This window comes from Rhincodon typus, chromosome 9 (genome assembly GCF_021869965.1).
Source record: "Rhincodon typus isolate 14 chromosome 9, sRhiTyp1.1, whole genome shotgun sequence".
Classification (NCBI taxonomy): domain Eukaryota; kingdom Metazoa; phylum Chordata; class Chondrichthyes; order Orectolobiformes; family Rhincodontidae; genus Rhincodon; species Rhincodon typus.
In genome coordinates, this window is record NC_063340.1 from 28,078,538 (window position 1) to 28,091,199 (window position 12,662).

General features: G+C 40.8%; 1 protein-coding gene across 9 annotated transcripts in view; it reads right to left on the minus strand.

Annotated features, from left to right (window-relative positions):
• Positions 1-12,317, minus strand: part of snx14 (sorting nexin 14) — a 163,175-nt gene extending 150,858 nt beyond the window's left edge. For all 9 annotated transcript variants that reach the window (XR_007262828.1, XR_007262829.1, XR_007262830.1 and 6 more), the window contains exons 1-2: positions 12,267-12,317; positions 5,619-5,706 (exon numbers count right to left, since the gene is read on the minus strand). The gene's annotated coding sequence lies outside the window, so the exon portion shown is untranslated. The remainder of the gene's footprint in view (positions 1-5,618; positions 5,707-12,266) is intronic.
• Positions 12,318-12,662: the final 345 nt, after the last annotated feature.

Consider the following 12,662-nt stretch of genomic DNA (forward strand, 5'->3'; position numbering starts at 1 on the left):
GAACTTGTACCAGACATTTATTAGACCTCAGCTGAAATACTGTGCAGTTGTGGGCACCAGTAAAACAGTAAAAGATGTAAACATATTGGAGAGTGTGTGCAGAAGCAATTTACAAGAATGGTTCCAGCGATGAGAAACTTCAGTTATGAGATTAAATTGAAGTAGTTGGGACTGTTCTCCTTGGAGAGAAGGAAAGATGTGAAAGGGACTTTCAAAATCACGAGCGGGCTGATAGAAAGATGCTGAGGGACATAGATTTAAAGCGAAGTTCAAAAGAAGCAAGGGTGATGTGAAAAATTCTTTCACATAGTGAGTAGTTTGGGTATGGAATGCCTGCCTGGAATGGTGGTGGAGGCAAGTTTGAGGAGGCATAAAAAGGAAATTGCATGGTTATTTGGATATAGGAAAAAGGCAGAAGACTGGCACTGGGTAATAGAAGCAGTGCAGGCACAATGGGCCAAATGATCTCCTCCTGCACTGTAACAATTCTGTGATTGTGATATTCCCATACCAAAATCTGCAACATTGACAATAGCAGGTTTGGGCTTTACTTCTCTCAGTACAATTACAAGTTAGTTATGGTATATAATAAACACTTCCTTAAATAGGCTACGCTTGATATTTACTTTCTTTACTGGTTTATCCAAAATTATAGGTAGAAGAGGCATCGATTTGGAACTATAGTGAGAAAGCATTAATAAAAAGACAGGTACTTTTGGGCACAGTGAAAGTAATAATACAAAGACTGGAGTCAGTTGTTGGCACAGAACATTAATGCAGACATAGGAGTCTGTAGGTATGGGTAAAGAGGGCACTTATGCTGAGATAGATCTGAAGATACAGTAAGAGAATTACTGTAAAGACAGGTATATGCAAATACAGTGAGAACATTAACCCAGGGATAGGGTAGACAGATGCTGGCAAGGAATGAAATAATTCAGAAGCAGAGTCATAAGTCAGAGATATACAGCACGGAAAGAGACTCTTCGATCCAGCTCATCCATGTCAACGAGATATCGTGAATTAATCTAGCCCCATTGCCAGCATTTGGCCCATATCCCTCTAAACCCTTCCTATTCATGTACCCATCAGATTCCCTTTAGATGTTGTAATTGTACCTTCCTCCACCACCTCCTGTGGCAGCTCATTCCATACACACACCACTCTCTGCATGAAAAGTTGACCCTTAGGACCCTTTTAAATCATTCCACTCTCACCTTAAACCTATGCCCTCTAGTTTTTCACTCACCTCCCCTGGGAGGAAGACTTTGGCTATTCACCTATCCATGTCCCTCATGATTTCATAAACTTCAATAATGTCACCCCTCAGCTTCTGACATTCCAAGGAAAATAGCCCCGGCCAATTCAGCCTCTATCTATAGCTCAAACCCTGGTAACATTCTTGTAAATTTTTTCCAAACCCTTTCAAGTTTCAAAACATCCTTCCTATAGCAGGAAGGCCAGAATTGAATGCAGTATTCCAAAAGTGGCCCAGTCAATGTCCCGTACAGTTGCAACATGACTCCCAACTCCTCTACTCAATGGGCTGACCAATCAGGGCAAGCGTACCTAAAGCCTTCTTCACCACCCTGTCTACCAGGGACTCTACTTTCAAGGAACTATGAACCGGCACCCCAAGGTCTTTGTTTGGCAACACTCCCAGGACCTGTGTATAATTCCCCCTCCCCACCCCAATTTGCTTGACCAAAATGCAGCATTTCACATTTATCTAAATTAATCTCTACCTGCCACTCCTCAGCACATCTGCCATCTTATCAAGGTCCCGTTATGCCCGAGATAACCTTCTTTGTAGTACACTGCACCTATTTTGGAGTCATCTGCAAACTAACTATCTGTACCTCCTTTGTTCACATGCAAATCATTTATACAAAAGACAAAAAGCAGTGGACCCAGCACCGATCTTTGCGGCACACAACTGGTCGCAGGCCTCTAAGTCTGAAAAGCAACCCTCCAGTCCCAACCTGTCCAATACCTTAGAGCCAATTTTGTATTCAAATGGATAGCTCTCCTTGTATTCTATGTGATCTAACCTTGCTAACGAGTCTACCATGTGGAACCTTGTCGAAAACCTTACTGAAGTCCATATAGACAAGGGTGATTGCTCTGCCTTCATCAATTTTCTCAGTCACTTCTTCAAAAAACTCAATCTAGTTACTGAGACACGGTTTCCCATGCACAAAGCCATGTTGACTAACACTAATTGGTCCTTGCCTTTCCAAATACATGTAAATCCTGTCCCTCTGAATCCCCTCCAACAACTTAGCCACTACTGACATCTGGCTCATCGGTCTATAGTTCTCTGGCTTTTCCTTACCACGTTTCTTAAATGTTCCACAGGTACAGGAAAAACCATTAATGTGAAGATATATTGAAAACAAAAAAAAACCTGGAAAGGACATCAAGATGAAACATTAAAAACAAAGTGTTTCTATCCGCAGTTGCTGTCTGAACAATTGAGTGTTTACAGCATTTTTTGTAATTTCTGATTTGCAGAATCTGCTTTTTGCTTCTGAATTGCTGCAGAGCCAGTGGGTTTAATGATAGCATTAACAGAAGAGTCTGCAGGTACAGGGAAAGAAGGAAAATAATGTGAAAACTGGAATCTGTTGGCACAATGAATGCATTCTGCATGCAGAACCAGGGCTGACAAGTAAAGCATGGACAAGCCTTAATACAGACAATGAGCTTCAAGTAAAGTAAAAGCATTTAGCACAGAGACAGCTGCCTGCAGATGCAGTCAGGGAAAGTATAATGCAGACAGTGAGATAGAGCATCAATGTCGACTGAGTCTATATAAATGCAGAAAGAAAATTTCCATAAAACTAGCATCAGAAAGTACAATTATAGCAAAGATTAATGCAGAGACAGCAATCTATAGATACAGGCAAACTGCACTGACATGGAAACAGGCACTCTCAAAGACAAAAAGTGGGTACTAATATGGAGGTAAGCGTCTGCAGGTACAGTGAAAGTGCATTTACGCCAAAAAAGTGCTCTACAGACACAAGAGGACACCATGGATAAGGGTCTGCAGGTTAGAGAGTCAGATCTACAGCACAGAAAAAGGCCCTTCAACCTATCACATCCATGTCTGTTAAAAACCACCAACTACTCTGATCCCAAATCCATGAAAATGTACAAACACAGAAGTTAAACTGCATTTAAATTGTGTCTTTAACATGGTATAAAACACTTCCAAAATGGTTCACAAGAACGTGACTAAATAATGTTTTTGACACTGGGCACATAACGAGCTATACAGCAGGTAACCCAACTCTTGGTTCTAGAAGAAAAGTGGAAGGAGAACGGAAAGGAAGACGCTCAAGGGAGGTGTTTGCAAAGAATTTGCAGAGCTTAGGGCTTGGCAACTAAAAGTACAGTCATCAGTCATACTGCAACTTAAATTAGGAATTTCCAGAACTCACTGCCTGGAAGGTGGTAGAGGCAGAAACCCTTATAACATTTTAGTATTCAGATACGCACTTGTGATGCCAAGGCATACAAAGCTGTGGGTTAAGTGCTGTAAAATAGAATTAGGATAATTAGGTAGTTGTTTTGACCAGCACAAACCCAAAGGGCCAAAGGACCTTTTTTTGTGCTATAGGTCGCTTTGACTCTAAGCTGCCAGATTCAGAGATGCATTATAGATCCTTTGAATGTTGCTAAAGGAGATCAGAGTTTTAGGGAGGGATAAGGCCATGGAGGAATTTTAAACAAAAATGAAAATTTTAAAATACATCTTAGATCAGTGATCACAGGTGAATGAAGCTTGGCACAGATTAGGGCATGGGTAGAGATTTGGATGACTAAGTGTGCAGAAGGTAGAAATTGGGAGGCTGGGCAGGAGAGCATTAGAATAGTCTAAAGGTAGCAAACGCAGATGTGCTGAGGTAATGGAGATGACAGGCAATGTTGCAGATGTGAAATGGTGCAATGTGTCAGAATTTCATCAAGGTCAAACAGGATAGAGATTCTGAAAGCTGGTTCAGACTCAGACAGCTAACAGGGAAAGGGTTGGTGATTAGGGAAGCGAGTTTGTGGCAGCAACTAAAGGCAATGATTTTGGTCCACATAATAGTTCCAGAAAGTGTTATGCAGAGGTTCTGTCAAATTCTGTGCATATTGACCTGGTTCAGCACACAAGAGGAGGAAGTCACTTTTTCAATGAAAGATCGAAAGATCCAGCTCACTAGCTGTAGCACAGTCATAACATTTGACAGCCACCCATGCAGAGCTCAGCAATTTGCTGAAATCAAAGCTCTATCTCAGCTACAGCTGCCATTAATCTGCAGAATTAACTAAATTAGCATAATAAAATTTAGGGCGCTAAATACTAGCATTTCAGCTTCACACAGAACAAGTTCAAACTGAAAGAACAGCAAGGTCAGGCTGACATAATAGGTGCAACCAATCATCTAAAGGTCATATCAAAGATTTAACTTCAATTCATTCACAAAGGTTTGCCAACAGTTTTCAGACCAGAGACTATTATTTTCTCTGTCCTTTTCCTTGCTTCCCAGAAGGCTTTTCAGACTTCTGCAATATAAATTCTTGAAACAAACCTTCAGAAACAAGATTTCAACTGATTTTTGATTTTGCTTGCCTATGGTTTCTTGTCCGAATGCAGCAGAGAGAGAGGTTCGGAAGGGAGAAAGAGAAAACAAGGATGGATCATGCAGGAAACAAGAATGGAGCATTCAAGAACTGACTTTCTCTAACTTCACTTTCCCAGATGTGCTGAGGCTCGCTGTAACCCAATTGAAGGCACTACAGCATACATAGTAGTTCACTAAATTGGCATGGTAGCTCAGTGGTTAGCATTGTTGCCTCATACTGCCAGGGACACGGGTACAATTCCAACCTCAGCAACTGTCTGTGTGGAGTTTGCACATTCTCCCCTTGTCTCCATGGGGTTCCTCCAGATGGCCGGTTTCCTCCTACAGTCCAAAGATGTGCAGGTTAGGTTGTTTGGCTATGCTAAATTGCCCATAGGGTCCAGGGATGTGCAGGTTAGGTGGATTACCCAAGGGAAATGCAGGATTACAAGGTTAGGGTAGGGCAGTGAGTCTGAGTGGGACACTCGGAGATTTGGTGTGGATTTGTTGGGCCGGATGGCCTGTATCCACACTGAAGGGAGTTCTACAATCGTATGAAATCAAAATTGAGACAATACTTTCACATTTGACTGTCATAGAAGTTCTGTCACAGCTATAACACAAATAACATTACATTCAATGTAGTTCTAAGCATGTTAAGACAGTATCTTCAAACTTACTATAATTTAGCAATTGGAAGCAGAGTTGAGCGCAGTGACAGTTTTAAAACAAAATATCTCTCTCACAATGTGATCCCAGTTCAGTATCATACTTCGGCACAATTTCACAAAGCAGTGCAGGAACAAAATTAAATCTTATGCATTCTTTTGGAATGTCCCTTTGGACCATCACATCTACTAATATAGTTTTTGTTTATTTTTATTGCAGTGGGTCACTTCTGGAGAGGTCAACTGTGGCAGTTAGAGAAACAAACAATTTCAAGTCTAATTTGCATAGCTGTCCATTTGCCACTTAGTGGTACAGAACTTGATTCCTTCTCACCTTCTGCGCTCGACGGACTAGAACAGCCGCAAAGAAGTGCAAAGTTACTCTTAGTTCATCAATAAAGGCTTCGTCATCAGTCAAGTCTCTGCAAAACCATAAACAGGATTCTTTTTAAAGAAGTTTGAATAAAACTGGAGTGTTTAAGTAAACACTGGATACACAGACATTCAAATCAATGGATGACATTGTAACTTTGAGGAAATAAATTGAATTTGCACTGTCCCAGTAAATCAACTATACTGTGCAGAGCAGCAAACCTCCAAATGGCTGTCATGATTCACTGTGCATAGACAAATTGATATCTGCTGCACTTATTGCTCCTTCATGAACAAGCTTTCCATCCGTGGTTAGATCACTTGGCCAAGAGACAAAAGGTGAGTTTCCTGCAGCATATTCCCCTCTGCTTTGCAGACTAAGCAAATACCCTTCAAATTCCCAAATATCAAATGAAAATGCCTTCACCATGTAACTGATAGCAATGCCTTTTAACGTTTGACTCACTGAGACAAAGAAGCAGACATTTAGTGAAGGTAGATGGCAAACAGAAAGTCAACATGATGCATAGAAAACAACCTCAACCCATTTTCTTCCCCCATTCGAGTCACTAAAGTAGACAGTCAAGTTGCTTCAAGCAATCTGTTTTCAGATTTCACAGACTAGCAAGACCATAACATGGAAAAGCAGAAGCATAATTTAAGGGGTGGTGATGGCCTCATGGTATTATCACTGGACTGTTAATCCAGGGACCCAGATAATGTTCTGGGGACGCAGGTTCGAATCTTGCCACGGCAGATGGTGGAATTCAAATTCAATGAATATCTGGAATTAACAGTCTCATGATGACCATGAATCCATAGTCGATTGTTGGAAAAAATCCACCTGGTTCACTAATGTCCTTTAGGGAACGAAGCTGCCATCCTTACCCGGTCTGGCCTACATTAGACTCCAGACCCATAGCAATGTGGTTGACTCTTAACTGTCCTTTGGTCAATTAGAGATGGACAATAAATGCTGCGTCACTAGTGACGCCCTCATCCCGTGAATGAATAAAAAAATGGTCTTTCAGTCTATTGAGTCTACTTTGCCATTCAAGGAAAATAGTGATCGATCTGATAATCCTCAATTGCACTTTCCTGCCATTTTACCATAACCCTCAATTGCATTAATGATTAAATATGTCTATCACAGCCTTGCATATATTTAACTATCCAGCCTCAATAGTTGTCTGCAGTAAAGAATTCTATTTATTAACTATGCTGTCCTTATCTCAGTTTTAAATGGGTGACTCTTTATTCTGAGATCATGCCTTCTCGTCAAGCCACTTGTGCAAACAAACTCTGTACATCTATATTTCTCAAGCACCGAGAATCTTCCGTTTCAATAAGAATGTGTTTCCTCTCATTCTTCTAATCTACAATAATTCCAAGCCTAACCTAACCTTTCCCTGCCTACCTCCAATGTCAGCATACCCTATCTTTAGGTAAGGAGACCAAAACTGTTCACAGTATTCTAGGTGTGGTCTGACTAGTGCCTTGTACATTTTTAGCGAGCCTTTCCAATTTCTACACTCCATTCCCTTTGAAATAAAGGCCAATAGTCCATTTGCCTTCCCTCTTACCTGCCAAACTTGGATGCTAGCTTTTGTGGTTCACAAATAAGCACATCCATTCTCTGTCCTACAGCTTTCAGCAGGTTTTTTTTCCCCCATTTAAATAATAATCACTTCTTCTATTCTTCCTGCTAAAGTGCATAACCTCAAACTTTCCCATAATATATTTCATCTGGCAAGTTTTTGTTGACTCTTATCCTGTCTATATCCCTCTGCAGATTCTTTGCGTCCTCCTCACCCAACTTCCCACCTATTTTTGTATATCATCTGCAAACTTAGCAACAGAAATTAACCAGCTTCATGGCCTTTTATTGCCCATTCAATATATTACATCAGATGTGTGATAACTTAGATACAATAGCAAGTTAAAAGAAAGATACAGTTTGATTAACTTCTGTGGATAATTAAAATGATTTAACTATTATGAAATAAAATAGTAAACTGAGGTGCTCTGGAGAGCAGGTAGCAACAAGTGAGAAGGACTGAGGGTTAATAGTAGCTGCTTACTCTCTTGTATTTGATGACAGAAATGAGCATGACTCATATCGCTCAGAGATAGCAGTGCTTTTCTCTCCCTTCGAAAATAAGAAACAGTATCTCTCAATGGACATTTTTATAATGATTTACTTTGCATAACTGGTAGAGAAAATATCCCGGAACCTATGTAAACTTAGAACATTTGCGAACAGCATTCCCTCTAATTCATTTCTGGTTTGCACGGCCTTCCGAGCCGCATGCGTGTCAAGACTTCCAGAACCAGAAGTCAATACTGTGACCAGCATTCCAACGCTGATTGCAAGGCACTGAACCTTGGAGCACGAGGGCAGCCATGCAGCTTAGACGGAACTTTGTTTGTGGACATCATTTGTATCTCAGAATGCCACATAACAAAAATAATTAAACAGAAAGCCAGTTCCACTGTCAAACATGGCATCGTTTAAATAGTATGAACTATGGCTGTCCCATTAACCTGAGAATGAGTGACTTTGGGATAAGTTGGCAAAAAATGATATGACCAGGCTACTGGGGTATGGGTACTGCATAGTGTTCTCACCTGAACTGGAAAACATCTTCCAATTTCCACCCTTCTCTCACTTTCACATGGTAAACCTCAAACTTGTCCCTTTCTCAACTTCCCTGTCTATTTCCGAGATAGGCTATAGAATGTTTATTAGAAGCCCAACAGCAACCCCGACTACTGCTCCTCATGCTGTGCAACCTGTATGTGAACATCCTCCAAGTTTCACCATTTCTCTCACTTCTGTTTCATGATGCAACCTTCTATATCTGTGCCTCTGGCAGGTGTCCTTTTCTTCCTCAACGAAGGATTCTCACCTTCTTTGTTTGGCAGGGCCCTCGACTGTGTCTGGCCCATATCCTGCACGCCCACTTCTGCATTCCATTCCCAGAACAAGAATTTGATTCCCTCATTCCTGTTTTACACCCCATCAGCCTCCATGCTCCATGGACCATCCTTCACCACTTAACATAGACTGCATCGGTCAAGGCATAGAAGTATAAAAATTGGCAAATCACGCGGCAGCTGTACAGAACTTCAGTTAGGCCACATTTGGATTATTGTGGTATTTGAAGTATTCTAATCACCTTACTACCAGGATGACGTTGAGGCTTTAAGAGAGGGTACAAACTTGGCTTGTTTTCACTTGAACGTCAAAGGAGAGGCAATCTGAGAAGTTCATAAAATTATGAGAGGCATGAATAGAATGGATAGTCAGAGATTTTCCCCCCCACGGTAGAAATGTCAACTACTAGAGGCCGTAGGTTTAAGGTAAAAAAGGGGTACAGTTTAAAGGAAATACGGGCAGCAGATTCCTTTTTTTAAAAAGGAGTTAGTAAGTGCCCAGAACACACTGCCAGAGGAAGTGGAGGAGGTGGATACAAATAACAACATTTAAAAGGTTACTTGACAGATACACGAATAGGTAGGGAATATGGACAGCATACAGGCAAAAAACTTTTAGTTTTCAAAAGCATCATGTGTCAGTGCAGTCTTGCTGGGCCGAAGAACCTGTACCTGCATTGTACTGTTCTTTGTTCTAAATCTTCCTTTCTTCTCCCCTTTTAGTATTCTGAGCAGTCTATTTCCTCAGTGACACCCTGATTCCCTCTTCTAATCACCTCTAACACTGTGTACCTTTCCCATGACATTTGCAATTTTATACTTGTCCTTTTATTGCCTCACTACTCAGTATCCTCAGCCCCAAATATTCCTTTAGGCAAAGTAACAATTTACATGTACATTCTTCAATTCAATCTACTACATTAGTTGCTCACAATGTGGTCTCCTATACACAGAGGGGTCAGGTGCAACCAGATTGAGAAACAGTTCCAAGCAGTCCACATCAACCTCAAATGGCTTGCAAACTTAATTCTCCATCTTGATGGCACATTGACCTCAGTGGCCTCAGCCAGTCGCAGTGTCCCATTGAAGCTTAGCACAAGCTCAAAAGGACTGCAGCTCATTTTTCAATTAGGCACTTCACAATATTCCAAAATCTGCACTGAACTGAATAATTTCATATTGTAGTCTCTGCCCTGACTCTGTTCCCCTCTCTTCCACTCCTCAATGACTATATCAACTCCTGGTGTCCACAACAACTCACTTCAGTGGTAAATCAAATTTGGACAACATCCACAGACATCTCCCAATTGGATTCACTGCAAGAGAACTGCTGCAAAAATAATGAGAGATGAAAATATAGGTGAAGAGAAAATCTTCACTGTTTCCTTTGATAGTGTCATGTCACCGTTCTAAACAAATATACTGCAGCTTAAAACCTACATATTCCAGAGTAGGATCAGAGTCAGAGATGTACAGCACGAAATCAGACCCTTCCGTCCAACTCGTCCATGCTGACCAGATATCTTAAATTACTCTGGCCCCATTTGCCAGCATTTGGCCCATATTCCTCTAAACCCTTCCTATTCATGTACCCATCTAGTTGCCTTTTATATGTTGTAATTGTACCAGCCTCCCCCACTTCCTCTGGCAGCTTGTTCTATGCATGCAGCACCCACTGCCTGAGAAAGTCACCCCTTAGGTCTCTTAAATCTATGCCCTCTAGTTCTGAACACCCCAACCCTGGGAAAACGACTTTAGCTATTCATTATATTGATGCCCCTCATGATTTTATAAACCCCCATAATGTCACCCCTTGGCCTCCAAAGCTTCAGGGAAAAACAGCCACAGCCTATTCAGACTCTCCATGTAGCTCAAACCCTCCAACCCTGGCAACATCCTTGTAACTTTTTTTTTTTTTTTTTTAAAAACCCTTTCGTATTTAACAACACCTTTCCTATAGCAGGGAGACCAGAATTGAACGCAGTATTCCAAAAGTGGTCCTAACCAATATCCTGCACAGCCACAACATGACATCCCAACTCCTACGCTCAATGCACTAACCAATAAAGGCAAGTGTACCAAATGCCTTCTTCTCCACCTGCGACTCCACCTTCAAAGAACTATGAACCTGTAAGATTCTACAAAGGGCTAACCCTTCACTGAAACTATGTTAGAGATCAAGTCACCTGAGAATGCTGAGCTGGTTCTCACTGGAAACCAGCTACAGCACATTATAAATAGAATATATAAATTATTCCCTAAACATTTCAATACAGCCAAACTATAGTCAGACACAATGTCCAGAACAATAACTCACCACTCAATAGATCATTGTTAGGCACTTTATCCTAATCTCATGCAGATCTCTGGGGCAACCAACAGTTACAGTAGAATTCACACAGCCAATGAGTTTGCACATTCAGCAAGTCAACTACTACTTTCAAAGTCTTGAACCACTGTTCCCATATCTGAATTATCACCTATGCAATCCTTCACCAAAAATCCATGCCCACTAACTTCTCAAAAGAAAACTGCATTGCCAATAAACTGACCACAAGAATCAATACAGTAAAAACACTAAAAGATTTATGAAGCTTAATCCATGATGTATTAAACAGTAAAATTACAATGTATGTCAGGACAATAATTAGTTTGGCTTGAGGACAATACAAGCATCATTCACAACTCTTCAGACATTGAAGCAATCTGTGTTCAAATACAACAAAATCTGGACAATATCCAGGCTTGGCCTGAAAAGTTGCAAGTAATGTTTGGACCACACAAATACTAGGCTGTGACCAACTCCAGTAAGAGACAGACAATCTAACCACCGCCATAAGCATTCAATAGTGTTAGCATCATTGAATCTCCCACTATTAACATCCTGGGGATTACCATTGACAAGAAACTCAACTGGACTCCCTGTATAAATATAGTGGCTACAAGAACAGTTCAGAGGCTAGGTATACTACAATAAGTAATTCACATCCTGACTCCCCAAAAACCATCTACAAGGCACAAGTCAGGAATGTGATGGAATACTGTCCACTTGCCTGGATGAGTGCAGCTCCAACAACATTCAAAAAAAACTTGACAGCATCCAGGATAAACCAACTTGCTTGATTGGTACCATACCCACCAACATCCACTCCTCCCTCCACCAATGCTCAGTAACAGCAACATGTACTATCTACAAGATGCACTGCAAAAATTCACCAAGGATCCTCAGACAGCACCTTCCAACCCCATGACCACTTCTATCTAGAAGGACAAGGGCAGCAGATACATGGAAACACCACCACCTGCAATTTCCCCTGCAAGCCACCCACCAGACTGACTTGGAAATATATCAGCATCTTCATAGCTACTTGGTCAAAATCCTGGAATTCCCTCCCTAATGACATTGTGGGTCTACCTACAGCATATGGATTACAGCAGTTCAAGAAGGTACCTGACCACTACCTTCTCAAAGGCAACTGGGGATGGACAATTAATGCTGGCCAGTGATGCTCATGTTCCATGAACGAATTAAAAAAAAAAAAACTTAAAATCATAAAATACATTTGTGTTCTAAAGTTACCCAAAATGCTTACAGAATAGAAAACATTTTTATCTAAATTAACTCCTTTAAAATATATTTCATAAAATTCCAATCAAATGGACTACATCCTACCTGTACCAAGGGTGCACAAAGTTTTCAATCACCAGCTCCAGTATCTACAGAAGGCAAAATCTTACATTTAATACAAAACATGATTTTGCTCAAGTATATTTAGAATTGCTTGACATACGTGCATGTATTTCACACAAACTCATTTTTATAGGCCTCAGTAGTGAAAGTACTTCCACCATTGCACTGATTTTGGAGCTTTTAAAGGAAGAAGGGATTAAATGAGAAACAACAGAAATAAGTAAAAGTCAGGATAATAAAGGTGAGTAAGTGAAACAGGGCAAATGAAGTACATTCGGAATAAGGGAAGTATTCTTACATTAGCTTTTTTTTGGGAAAGAATGTTACTCAGGGGTGTAAAAGAAGTTACAGCAGCAGAACTCACACCATCATATCCTC